The 13,495-nt window shown below is 46.8% G+C and overlaps 1 long non-coding RNA gene across 1 annotated transcript; it reads right to left on the bottom strand.

Moving 5' to 3' along the window:
* Positions 1–726: 726 nt before the first annotated feature.
* On the bottom strand, positions 727–13,200 carry Gm32016. Its single transcript, XR_379364.3, has 3 exons — positions 13,115–13,200; positions 6,220–6,409; positions 727–4,817 (listed from the first exon to the last, which is right to left on the bottom strand). It is a non-coding gene; the product is annotated as a predicted gene, 32016 (long non-coding RNA).
* Positions 13,201–13,495: the final 295 nt, after the last annotated feature.

Below are 13,495 nucleotides of genomic sequence, written 5' to 3'. Positions count from 1 at the left end.
GGGAACTGCAAGTTTTGACAAAGCAGGGAAATCCTATGCAAAGGAGACCATCTCACGAGGCCCTCCCCTGAGGAGAAATCTGTGAATGAATATGCGTCTGGGGATGAGAATATGGAGACAGAAGAGACACTCCAATCACAGAACTCCAATCTGGAACCAGGAAGCTGGGATCCACAGTCTACACTCCCTGAGCCCCATGGGTTCTTGTTCTCTCCCTTGCCTGGCTCTTAGCTTTTACATTCTTTACAATGGAAAGCCCTTCTCTGCTCCTTTCAGAGTCCCACTGAGGACATATAACCAGTGAGCCCGGAGAGAATATGTTTATGTCTTTAAACCAAAAATACCCTGGAGTGTCACCTGTCACATCTCACCCACATTCACTTGTTCCTCTCCATGGAAATCAGACAGCAGCACAGAGCACCCCACCACAAACTGAAGCACCCCCTTTCCTGTCTGCAAGTCTCTGCTGCTCCTGAGGCCTCCCAGCATTAGGGGCTTCCACCCCAACACATTCAGTGGATGACACACTCTTTTGCTCTTTCCCATGCATCTCATTTCTTTCTGGTGACCTATCTCCCCAAGCCCTGCTCTCCATCTATGATCCCAGGGACCCCAAATGCCTCTCCCCTTCTGGCCAACAGCATCCAAGACCCTGGGCATTTGTTTTCTCACTGCACGGGGCTACACACTGATACATTTGTACCACAGGAAGCAGAAAACTAGTTTAACATCTCATTTATTTCATAGATGAGAAAGTAATTCCCCGCTGAATGATTGTCCCGAACCAACAATTCAGAGAGGAGGAATTTACTGGGCTGCCGAGGACCAGGGTGCATTACTGTCACGCCGTTATACAAGGGAGCTGGAACCTTTTTTCTCTCTCTCCTGTTAGCCTGAAGAGAAAAGCCATTAAATATGATTAAGGTTAAGAGATTGCTAAAATTACAAACAGCCGCCATTCAATTATTTTGCTCTATAAAATGCAACGCAGATTGGAGTTATTTCTCTGAAATGTGTTTTTAGAAAATAACATAACACAACTAATGTGGTCTGATCTAGCAAATCAGGTTCCAGATACCACTTCTAATGCAAAGCTAAAAGGCTCATAATTTAACTCAAACTTTGTAACTTAAGGTCGTCAGGTTTTTACTTTATAGAAAAGCTTTATAAAGAGAAAAAAAAATCAATAACATCCCGAGTTTAAAGTCATCCACAGCCAGAGAATCAATCAATGTTATCACTCATTGAGGGATAGACAGAGGCTTAATGCACACGTGTGTGCATGCATGTTCTGGTGTGTGAAGGTGATCATTCACATGCGTGCAGTTGCATGGGGATGCCTGAGGGTGTCATCCTCGGGAATGCCCATGCACCTCTTTTGAGATGGGGTCTCTCATTGGCCCAGAGTTCCCCAGTCAGGCCCCGGGGATCCTTCTGTGTCCACTTCCATGTCCTCAGTGGTGAGTGTGCATAAGTGCACGCCGCCATGTCCAGCACTTTTCCCTGGGTGCTGGGAACCACGGTCCTCATGCTTGCAAGGCAAGTGCTTTTCCAACTGAGTCACTCCCAGCACTGAGCAGAATGTGGTTTGTTTTCTGTTTTCTAATTTAAAGATAAAAGAAATAGCACCAGTGTGGGCCTAAACACTGGGAGTAAATCTCTGGGTCTTTTTTTTTTTTTTCCTTTCGGTTCCTAGGACAGAAGCTGAGTACTAAGACGTCAGTTTCAAAGGTGGTAAAAAAATGGAAAAATAACTCCTCTAAGCCTATGCAACCCACATGGCCCCAGGGACCTCCCCTGGTGCCAGGAAGAGAAGCCCAGGCACTTACTCTCCTGCCCTTGGCCTCACGGTTCACAAGGCAGATGACTTAATCTCAGCTTAGGACGAATAAAAAGCTCAACTGCATTGAAATGAATTTTCTGTCCAGTTTGTGCTGAAAGTAAAAATAACTGGAAATCCAGACAAACCTCTATGCAGATATATTAGTGGCTGGAGATTTCTGGTTATTACGGTTAATAAAACACCAGAATTACATTATGCTCTGTTCACAGGCTCTAGCCCAGGACTCACAGTCCCTCTAGACAGAAGAGAAGCCATTTATGAGCATAAACTTTGTACACAAGCTAAACACATAAAGCCATGTATTAGAATTGGACAAAAAAAAAAAACAAAAAAAAACCAAAAAAAAACATTGCAAGCTAAATAGAAGCCAGCTAAATGCCAAATCCCCTGGGACTGCAGAGATGAGGGCTGCTCCCAGGACACATAGGTGGATTTTTCTCTTGGCCACTCCAGCCAGTAAGATTACCCATAAGGAACCTCATAGGCTCCCGTGCTTCAGATCACATCTTCAAAGGAGTATCACTCAGACCTCAAATCGCAATGCCTTGGGAACCCACAGAGCTCTGCAAAATGGAGCCGAGGCGTGGAAAGGCAGCAATACGCAAAAGAGAAGGCATGGGGAAGAGGCACAGAACTGTTTTGTACCAGCTCGGCTCCAGCAGTTGTCACGCTGCTGCTGTCTACAGTTGAGCCAGAAGCGCGTGGTTAGACAAAGGGTTTCATCTGACTTGTGGATAGGTGGACATGAAAAGAAAGCAGGAATAAATATTTTACATTAGGAGTGTCCCTGGAAATCTATGATAGATAACCGGTAGGGACATTGTGAGGACACACCTTTCTGTCTCCTCCCCGCTCCACGTGCTTCCCTGCAAACCCTTCCTGCTCATCTAGCGAACTTCCCACTTTCAGTCAGCAAGGGGTATTGAACACCTACAGCCTGTGCCAGACTTTGTGCTACGAGTTGAGTTCCTGCACTCAGGGAAGCCTTATTCGATGAGGGAGGGGTGCATATGGGCAAATAATTACAAATCAATCAATCTGGTGGATGACAGAAGAGACATGTAAGAGGGGAGAGGCAAGGTAGGCTGACCCCCTCCCGTGGAGTCAGGGGGGCTTCACGGAAGAGGGGGCAGTTCAGCCTGGTCTGGAGTACAGACTGTTAGCCAGGTAGGGAGCTCAAAAAGACAAAGAGGGTAGTCCAGTCTGAGGGCAGAGTCTATATAGAAGCAATACAGATGCAGGTGCTAATAGCATGTCAAGACCCTGATGTGATGCGCAGCGTGGCTAGACTATGGAATGAAAAGGGGTATGCCAGGAGAAAAAGAAATTCAGGAAAACAGGCCAAACCAGGAAAGCCCTTGTATGCCACACTAAAGAGGATGGAGACTCACTGAAAGTCTTACAACCAAGCAACAGCAGATGTGATTCTGAGAAAGATAGCTGTGGCTGTAATATGGAGGGCTGAGGTAGATGAGGAAGACAATGGCAAGGAGAGCAGGCAGGAGGCTGAGAGGCAATAATGCCAGGAAGGAATGTCAAGTCTGAGCTAAGGCTGTGGCTGCAGAGCCCATTCGGGAGTGATTGATTTAAGAGGTATTTAGACAGTAGAAGCCGGAGCACTTGACGTTGATTGAACGAGAGCAATAAGGAAGGGAGACTGTGAGAACGAATCTGCAGCACAGGTACCCAGCAGGCATTCTGGAAATCAGGGGCTGAGACTCAAGAAAGTACTGGAGACCTTGGGGACACTGCATCCTCTGCTCAAGGTCACAGAGAGATGAAACTGCCTTATTTCCCTGACGACAGCAATGATGCAAATGACCCTTTGCCAATGGCTCAAAATCCCTAACCCCAAATCAAAGCAGAGATTACTTTGGAGTGAAAAAGAAACAATACAATGGGAAACACGGAGGCTTCCTGCCAACTGTCATGTCCCGGCTTTAAGATGAGGCTGTTATTGGAACCACGGGTAGTTTACTGAATCAAGATGGTGTTGATTAAAACAAGTATGTCCCATGGAAGTTCAAACATGGAAGACTGGACAAGACAGCTCAGTCAGTCATTCCGAGCACTAGAATCCGTGTTAAAAAGACAGATTCCATGGAGTGCTGGGGAGGAAGAGACAGAAGGCTCTCCGGAGTTCTCTGGCCAACAGGGTTAGGTTACTCAACAAGCCCCAATGAAAGATCTTGTCTCAAAAAGCAAAGTAGATGGCTCCCGTCATCTTTATACCTATAATTAAACTCTGGTCTACACTTGTGCGCACATCACATGAACACACACATATGTGTGCACGCTCACATGCAGACATGTAGACATATATCTTTCCATAGGAAGATGTACACCTGTACATAAACCTGCTCATATAGGAACATGTACATACACACAAGTCCAAACATAGACCAAGGTGCTAGGGCCAAGGACAAGACTAGATATCAGATACCCCACAAATCAATACAGGACACAATTTGACCGGGCGAGTACAAAGACAAGAGAACAGAAAAATGTAGTTAAAGGGAATCTGAATGGCAGAACGATGGAGGAGTGGGCGCCAGGATCTCGCTGAGTTTCTGCCTGTCTCTTCCTCGCTTGAGCTTCAGCACAGCCCGAGATGGCCAGCGGTAAGGCTGGAAAGGACTCTGGAAAGGCCAACACAAAGGTGGTTTCCCACTTGCAGCATTTCCCTGTGAGCTGTATTCATCAACAACTGACATCTAGGACAACCAGCCATGGACCCCCACCCCACCCCACCCCCATCATTTGCAACTTGCTATACATGTAGATGAAGAATTGGACTCTGGTCAAGGCTATGATTGCTGCTGGTGGTGGTGGTGTCATCCCACACGTCTACAATTGCTGATCGGGAAGAAGGAACAACAGAAGACCGTCTAAGGATGTCTGGATTCCTTATTATCTCAGGACTCTCAGTATTCCTAACAGCTGTTCAGTGCTGGTGATTCCAGTGGACTGGTCTCTGTGAAAACACAATTTTGCCTTTTTGTAATTCTATTCGAGCAAGTTGGAGGCTTAATTAGCCTTCCAACCAACCAACCAAATTTCTGCATTCCAGTTGTAACCATATTTAAGTGTTACTGTGGCTTCAAAGAAGCTATTGATTCTGAAGTAGTGGGGTTTTGATTGAGTTGACTGTTTTTGTTATTTTTTTAAGACTGTTTGGATTTTAATTGTGATGCAGAAGTTATAGTAACAAACGTCTGGTTTTGTACAGACACTATTTCCACTCTGGTGGACAAGCTCAGTAAAGGTCATATCCCAAACTAAAAAAAAAAAAAAAAAAACGTGGCTGGGGGTATTCAGCCACATGCCCCAGTAAAATGTCCTGGAGTCTCCCGTGCTTGTCTACAGATTCATCAGGAAGTTCTTCTGCCCCGGATATTAAGCCTCCTTCTATAGAGCTGGAACCAGCTAACTGGGATGAGGCCAGCATTCGGTCACTAAAGCATTGCATGAGAGGGTTGTCACTTAGGACGATCCAGCTGAAGACAGAATGCTCTCCTGGAGTCTGTAAAGAGAGGAAGAGGTGGCCCAGCCAGCAAGTGCCATGGCAATGCTTTTCACCCCAGGGCTCTCAGGAACACACCATAAAGATGCCTTAGATTCTTCCGGGCTTGGCAAATATTTGAGGAAGTCCTGCAGGCGATTTCTATATGAACTCCGCTTGGCCTCAAGGGACACTCTTATAATGAGGCTATTCTTATATCAATGGGCCATCCAGGTACTCCTGCTCCAAAGGCAGCTGGGTCCAGCATCAGGACCCACAAAGTGAGAGTCAGGTCACACCTCTCACCAGGAAGGAAAAAAGAAAAAGAAAAGATGTTCTCAGGTTGCCAAGGCTTCTGTTGTGTAATGTTGTGGCAGGCGAAGCTGGGGCTTCTTTATATACTTAATCATGTTCCGTTTCCAGCTGACACAACTCAACACTGTATGACACAGCACCACTTAATAAGACTCACTCTCAACTTCAGAAGAGGGATGATGAAGCTGGGGGGAGGGAGAGTGAGAGGAGGGGAATAGCTGAGCCGAGAGGATGAAAATGATAGGGCTTTATTTTAAAACAGAAAGTCTGTTGTCAGTTTAGATTATAGGCTAAGCAACCGGGACAGGTCCTTGGAGGTTAGAGACATCGCCCAAGCACAGCAGACTCTTCGGTACAGAGGCACTGAGCTGGAAGAAGCCAAGGCCTTGCTTGAGGAAATGGGGTAGCTGTGCATATCAGGTCAAAATAACATTTATCGTAGCTTCTGGGGAGTGATGGAAGCCAGTAAAAGCAGTTGTTCCTGACCTGGACGGCTGCCCAATCTTACCTCTCTAAACAAACAGTATTTCCCCTGAAAGCAGGGAGCGTGACCTCTTACCTTTGTAAGCTTTGTAAGCACCACGTTGCCGCTCTGCCAGAGACATCTCTTCCACCCAAGGGTTTGCCATCATCCCCAATGAGAATGAGAATGCATAGAGACATGGAGTGTGTTGGAGCCTTAGGAATCAAGGAATTTGGTTTTCTTTTTTTCATCCATTGGAAAATCGGGCCCATGAAGTTAAGGAAAACTGTAGATAGTGAGACCACTCTTAACGGTTTATTCAGATCCCAAACCCAGGACAGGACTTCTTAGCCTTCATCTGTTGCTCCTTCAGTAACACCTTGTTGCCTCTCAGATTGTGTCTTAACGTAACTTCAGAGGCATCTGTCCACCCACCCATCCATCCACCCACTCATCACTAGTCCACCCACTCACCTATCCACTCCCCATCCATCCACATATCTACCATCCACCGAAGCTACCCACGTATCATCCATCTGTTTTGCTCAGCCCCTTATCTGTTCAACCATCCTTGCTTCCAACTTCCCTCTGTCAGCCTCATGCCATCTCCATTGTTTCTTTCCTTTCTTATTCAAAATACTAGGCTCTGTGGAGGAGTGGCTAACAAAGCTTGGGGTTTGATGAAGAATTTGAGAAAATATCAGAGAGAGGGAGAGAGAGAATTTGAATATTTTAATAAAGGACACTGGCAAGTCACATGGTAAAGAGTATTCTAGGCAAAAAGCACAAAGACCTTCCAAACATGCTCTTGTCTGGTGGATTCGGGTACACTACAATATTTTGGTTGATTTTGATTTGATTTTGTAGTTCTCAGAATCAAACCCAGAGTCTTGTATACGATAGGCCACAAATAAGTGGTCTAGCCTGAGCTCTGTCCTCTGATCATGCTGCCCATGCTGTTTGAGTTCATCTGTACCCAAGAAGGTCCTTTAAAGTGTTCTCTCACTAGGGACTGTTATCTCATGACTGTCAAGTGTCATTGGTCTTGGAAATAAGTTAATTGCTGGACACCATCTGTGGCCCAAGAGTTAGATCACACCTACCTGCCGTTTATTCATGGAATAACCTCTTCTGGTGAAGTCTTGGCTCTTATGATCACTATAACCTGGACTTTATAGGAGTTATCTAGATTGATGTCTGTCTGCCCTTCTCTGTAGATAGGAATAAGCCTGTACAGACAGAGCAGAGCCTCTTCATCATCAATGGGAGTACAACAGGGGGAAGACTTGTATAGAGATTGCAGGTAGACATGGGACCCAGTGAAGAAGACAGACACATGAGGGCACAGAAAGGGGTGTCTGCATGTGACAGAAGTGGTCAAGGCATGGGTGGAGAGCTTTGCTTCTTTTCAAAGTGAGCAAAGAGACCCTACATATCAGATACCTAGGTATCCCCACCACCCTCTGAGCTGTCTCATCTACCCTAACTTCTATGCATGTTTTCAACGTGTGTTTACAAATGAGAAGTTATTTGCCAGTTGCTTTCACACCACTCTCAGAGGAGAAGTAAAAATAACATCTCTCTCGAGCAGTGGTTCCCAACCTTCCCAATGCTGTAGCCCTTTAATACAGCTCCTCATGTTGTGGTGACCCCAACCATTAAATTATTTCTGTTGTTACTTTGTAACTTCATAATTTTACTAGTATTATGAATCACAATGTAAAGATCTGTGTTTTCTGGTCTTAGGTGACCCCTGTGAAAGGGTCATTTGACCCCAAAGGAGTCACAACCCACATGTTGAGAACCACTGCCCTAGATCATTTTGGACCTCTATTCCCACTTCATGGGACTTGAGGCACATTTCCCACATCCCTAAGGAGCACTTGTCTGGAGAGCTTTGTTTCCCATTCTAACCTTGAAACCTGACTTGGTTGCTTTCTTTGTAAGTTTGGAGAAAGGGGGTTTATGTTGGTTTCCAGTCCATCCTGCATGGCTGCAGGTGTGTAAGGCAGGCATAATAGTCAAGGACCTGACTTACCACCTTTGCATTCATACACAGGAAGCAGAGAGACAGGAGGAGGGTGGGTGGGTGGTCAGGCTATAAAACCTCAAAGTCCACCCCCAGTGACATACTTCCTCCAGCAAGGCTCCACCTCTTCAAGGTTCCATAACCTTCCCAAAGAACATCACTAACCCTGAACTGAGAGCTCAGATACATGGACCTATAGGGGGACAGTCCTCATCAAGCCATCACCACTCCATGTGACCACCACTCAATTCTGCATAGAATCATCAACTCAATCCAGACTCCCCCAAGCCTTCCTCCACTCAATGCTTTACCCTAATTCCCCAAGATAGAGTGCTCCTACACTGAGTATGGTAGTCCTCCTTGTTCAGTGGTCACTGAAAACACCTCTCTGGTATCTCACATCTGTGTGGTGAGTTCCCTGAATGGATTAGGGCTCCTGGATCACCCTCTTCCCAATTCATTATCCAGCAGCTACCTGAATCCAGAGTTAGACCTGTACTTGGCAGCCATTGCTGCTGTTCAGAGCCCCTCTTCATCAAAACACCATGCCTTCTCCCTGCTTGACCAAGGTCTGCTCTCCAGGCCTCACACCCAGCACCCTTCCCCTGCTCTTGACACAAAGAGGAGACAGGTTTCTCTGCTCAAGAGGCTGGAAACCATGGTGATGGCCATGACTAAAGCACAGAGAAAGAGAGGGCTGCTAGAGACAGAGAGGAAGGGACTTTGATTGCATGGTAACGCATCAATTCCTTCCGTCTCAGAGCAGCTTCAAAGTGGAGAGGGTACAGTCTATCGCCACCCTCATCAGAAGACATCGCTGTGGAAAAACCCCGTGCCCTTGTGCATATTGAAACAAGGAGTTCACGGATCTGTTTTTCTGCCCTAAATGACTGGGTTGGAAACTAGGTTTGTCAAATGTTTGTAGAAGGTCGCAGGGTCCTGGAGGCTCCTGTGGTGCAACAACTGAAGCAGGGCCCGTCTAGTTAGTTCTAGATTCACATACGCTCCATTACCAGCTGTGTGACTGGGCTAGCTACTTAGTTCCTCATCTCGGAGTTGGTGACAGAGTTGGAGACAGAGTTGAAGACAATGCCTGAGAGACAGCTCCTCCAGTGCCTAGCAGACAGTGAGCACTCAGCAAAGGGTGCTACTTACAATGCCAGGTACTGTGCCAGAGCCCAGAGAAGTAGGCTGCCCACTTTCCATTGTTGGTGAGCTCAGGAGGGGTCATGCATGCAGAGAGCTGGGGGCGTTGGGAGTGAAAGAGGAAGCCAAGGCTGATGGAGGAGGGAGGATGAATCTCCCCATCTCACTCTTCTCTCCCTAACAGGAACAGCAGCAATCAGCTTCTCCCCTCCCCTAACTTGTTTCCATGGTTCCCACCCGGGCTGCCTCAAAAATCTGTCACACTTTTAGCATAATGTGTAGTGAGCACCACGAAAAAAGCTTGTGTCACCGGCAGAGGCCAGGCCAGGCCCTTCCTCCCGTTCCCTGGGGAGGCTCTGGCCCCGAGGTCAGGCTGGGCACCTGCAGCCTGAATCTCCTTTGAGTTCCCTGCTCTGTCCAAATTACCTGTGCTTGCCAGGTCTCCCTCACAGGTGGACCCATTAATGGTGTTGCATGCACAGCCTGTCAGCTCCCTAATTACACCTTTCAGTGGCGAGCTGCCTGGTCCATTTCCATGCTTTCTGTTGGGTATCTTGATCCTTGCCGTTGTCAGGATAAGTTGCGCTGTGGCCTGGCTGTCAGAACAGAGACGATGGCTCTTGTTTTAGCTGGTCTTTTATTTGTCTTATGGTCAACCAGCCTCTTTTAAGAAGAAGAAGAAGAAAGGTAGAAAGAACGTAGAGCTGACTGTAGAATTGAAAGCTCATTTTCATCATCTATTTGCTGAGCATTTCTGAACAAATCATTTAACCTCTCTGGGTCTACAGCAGCGGGGTGACGTTAAGAGGTACCCCACATAAGAGATCATATATAAGTCAGTCTTTGGTGTAGCTGTGAAGGGGAGTTTGCTATTCTTCCTCAATCCTGAATAGGGGACGTGGATTTGGACCTTGGTATATGCAGTTAGCCTACTGGGTGACTTTGAGCAAGTCACTTAGCCCCTCTGATCCTGTTTTCCTGAGCACATGGGAATTAAGAAAAGCAATATACATGTTATCTTCTAGGATTGCTGTGGGACCAACTCATGTCAAAGACACAATCAACTTGAAAATCACTAAGAGCTGCATACCAGTAAGGTGGCGGTGAGACATAAAAGAAGATTTCAAGAGGCTGGGGCGGAGTGGGTTAGAGCACTGGCTGCTCTTAAAGAGGACCCAAGTTCAATTCCCAGCACCTACACAGAAGCTCACAACCATGTAGCTCTAGTGCCCTCGTCTGGCCTCCACAAGCCTGTGGTGCGCATGCATATGTGCAAGCAGATGTTCGTGCACATGAAGGGAAAATAAATAAATAAATATTTAAAAACAAAAACAAAACCAAGAGGAAAGTGCATTTACAAAGCAAGCTTGAGGAGCTGAGTTCGTATTCCCAGGCCTTACTCTAGAAATCTGTGTGTGGGTGGGTTCACGTGTCCATGTAACCCCAGTGCTGTGGGGGACAGAGACAGGAGGATAGCTGGGATGCTCTGGATGCCAGCATAGCTCTAAGATCAGTAAGAGACTCTGTCTCAAGGAAATAAATCTGTCAGCCACTGAACAGGACAGCTGATGTTGTCTTTGGCCTCTCCATGTGTACCTGCACTCCTCCCCCTCTCCCTCTCCCTCTCCCTCTCCCTCTCCCTCTCCCTCTCCCTCTCCCTCTCCCTCTCCCTCTCCCTCTCCCTCTCCCTCTCCCTCTCCCTCTCCCTCTCTCTCTCCCTCTCCCACCTCTCCCCCTGCTCCTGCCCCTCCCTCTCCCTGTCCCCACTCCCTGTCCCTTTCCCCTCCCTGTCCTCTCTCTCTCTCTCTCTCTCTCTCTCTCTCTCTCTCTCTCTCTCTCTCTCTCTCTCTCTCTCACACACACACACACACACACACACACACACAGACACAGCATTTATAGCAAGCTTGAAGATAAGAATGGGAGACCTGTGGGCTCTAGCTGTTGCCTGGCCCTGCTTTCTCAGGCCTCCATCACAGTGAGAAAGATGAAATGCCAAGAGACAGGAAAGATGTGAGTCCAAAGCACATCTCCAAGGGCAGTGCGGAGCTCACAAGTACAACAGAAAGGCTCCTTGACTACCTGCTAGGATCCAGCACTTCACATCGGACCCCACACCTCAACAGCTCCTCCGGTCCCTCAATCCCACCCTTTCTAAGAAAGCATTATTAACATTCATGTTCAACAGTGGAGGAACATTTGAGATTGACAACCCAGATGACTACATCTAACCAGGCACAGGGCTCCATATGATGCTCAATCCTCAAAGTAAGAGCTTCTTATGTTTCTTGGGTGCCTCTGTGTGCAAGGCCTGACCCACTGCTTTCCCTGACCTAAGCCTTGGCCCCCCACATAGGATGATGCTTAGTTTTTAATTGTTGGAACATTATTTATTATTCAATTTCATGTCTTTCATAGCTGATGGGAAATGTGAGCTGGTCGCTTATTTTTTGGAATGAGAAATCAAATACAGAGCATTCAGGCAGTTTCCCAGGGGTAGGTATCATATCTAGTCAATGCATCTTATTCCCTTTTAAAAAATATCTCTTTTCTTAGCTCTTTGTGGATTTCATACAATGTAATTTAATTATATTTACCCCTTACTCTTCTTCCTACCTCAGCCTAGGCCTACCCTACTGAATTTGAGAAAGTTTTTAAGTCGGGGGATTAAGATCTAGCATATATAAAGAACTGCAAATATTAGACACAAAAATCCAAAACTCCCAATTAATAAATTGGCTAATGGAATGAAGATGAACTATGAATGTGCAATAAACATTTTTAACAGAATGCAATATCTTTAGCCAATGGGGAAATGAAAATTCATACTACTTTGGAATTCCATCTCACCCCAGTCAGAATTACTACCACCAAGTGGTGACAAATGTTGGCGAAGATGGAGAGAAAGAAGAGCCCACATTTGATGCTGATGGAAGTACAAAGTGGTGCAGCTGTTTTATAAATAGGAAAAAATAAAATAGAACTGCCACACGACCCAGTTAGAGCAATGATGGACAGAAACCCAAAGGACCTGACATCCTACCACGGAGACAGGTGCTTGTCCGGGGTTATTGCTGCACTGTTCACAAGAGCAAGGAGATGGAAACAGCCTACAACGTCAACACAGGAGTGAAAATGCGGCACACACATATATACACACAATTCAATTATAGTCACCTATACAAACAGCAAAGTCTACTCTTGCCTATTGTTTATTATATCTGAAAATGATCAGGTTGAGGGCTACCAGCTAGCAGAGAATCAGCATACATACCTGAGGACTAACACAGAGAGAACACTTAGCTCTGCCCTATCGTCTCATCCCCTTACCACAGTTCTGTGATAGAGAGAAGTATGAGGTGTGGGGAGATTAGGTGATTAGCCCAAGGTAATGAGAAAGAGGAAAAGCTGAGATTTGAACCCATTTGTGCACTTTCTATTAAATCCCCAGTGAGCCTTTCCCCACAAGAGAAGAGGGATAATGTCCCAAGGATCAGCTATCAGGAACAGGAGCCGGAGCAAACATCTGGGGAGGCAAAGATATCCTTAGGGCACACAAAATCATTCCCACTGTCCCAGGACAGTCCTCTAATGAGTGTGCACATGTGTGTGCTCAGACACACGCACACACTTGCACACGCACAGGCACACACACACAGCAGATTCCCTGCAGCCTAGCTGGAAGAATCAACCATCCAACTCCCAGGGCACGGCTCTCACTGGCTGCGACTAGGTCCTTCCCCAGACGTCACCGTCAGAGCCACTGATCACCAGGCCAGCCCTCATCCTTCCTGACAGCACAGCAACGCTCCTCACCTCTGAGGGTCCTGTCTCTCTCAATGGACTCTGCTGGACAGATAGTGAAAGTGAAGGCCACAGCAGCCCATCCTCCACCCAAGGACTCCCACCCTGGAAAGAAAGCACATTTCATAAGAAAAGAAGAAGGAAGACGCAGGCCCAAGAGAAGAAACACAGCTTCCTCCACCAGCTGCTGCACAGTCCTCTTGTGTCACTGAAGATAAACTCAGCGCTCTTGGAGCTGGGTTCAAGTCTCGAGTTTTCTGTGTCCCCAGGCAGTTTCTTCTCAGGGGGCTCTTACTTCCTCTTGGGCTCTAAGAGCCACCACGTCCAGTGGCTCATTTTCCACTGCTCCATGGGAGGCACAGTTAGTAATAACGGAAGAACCGTTAGTCATAG

The sequence above is a fragment of the Mus musculus genome, chromosome 9 (assembly GCF_000001635.26).
Source record: "Mus musculus strain C57BL/6J chromosome 9, GRCm38.p6 C57BL/6J".
Classification (NCBI taxonomy): domain Eukaryota; kingdom Metazoa; phylum Chordata; class Mammalia; order Rodentia; family Muridae; genus Mus; species Mus musculus.
The sequence above is the reverse complement of the archived record's forward strand: the minus strand, read 5'-3'. Positions and strand labels throughout refer to the sequence as shown.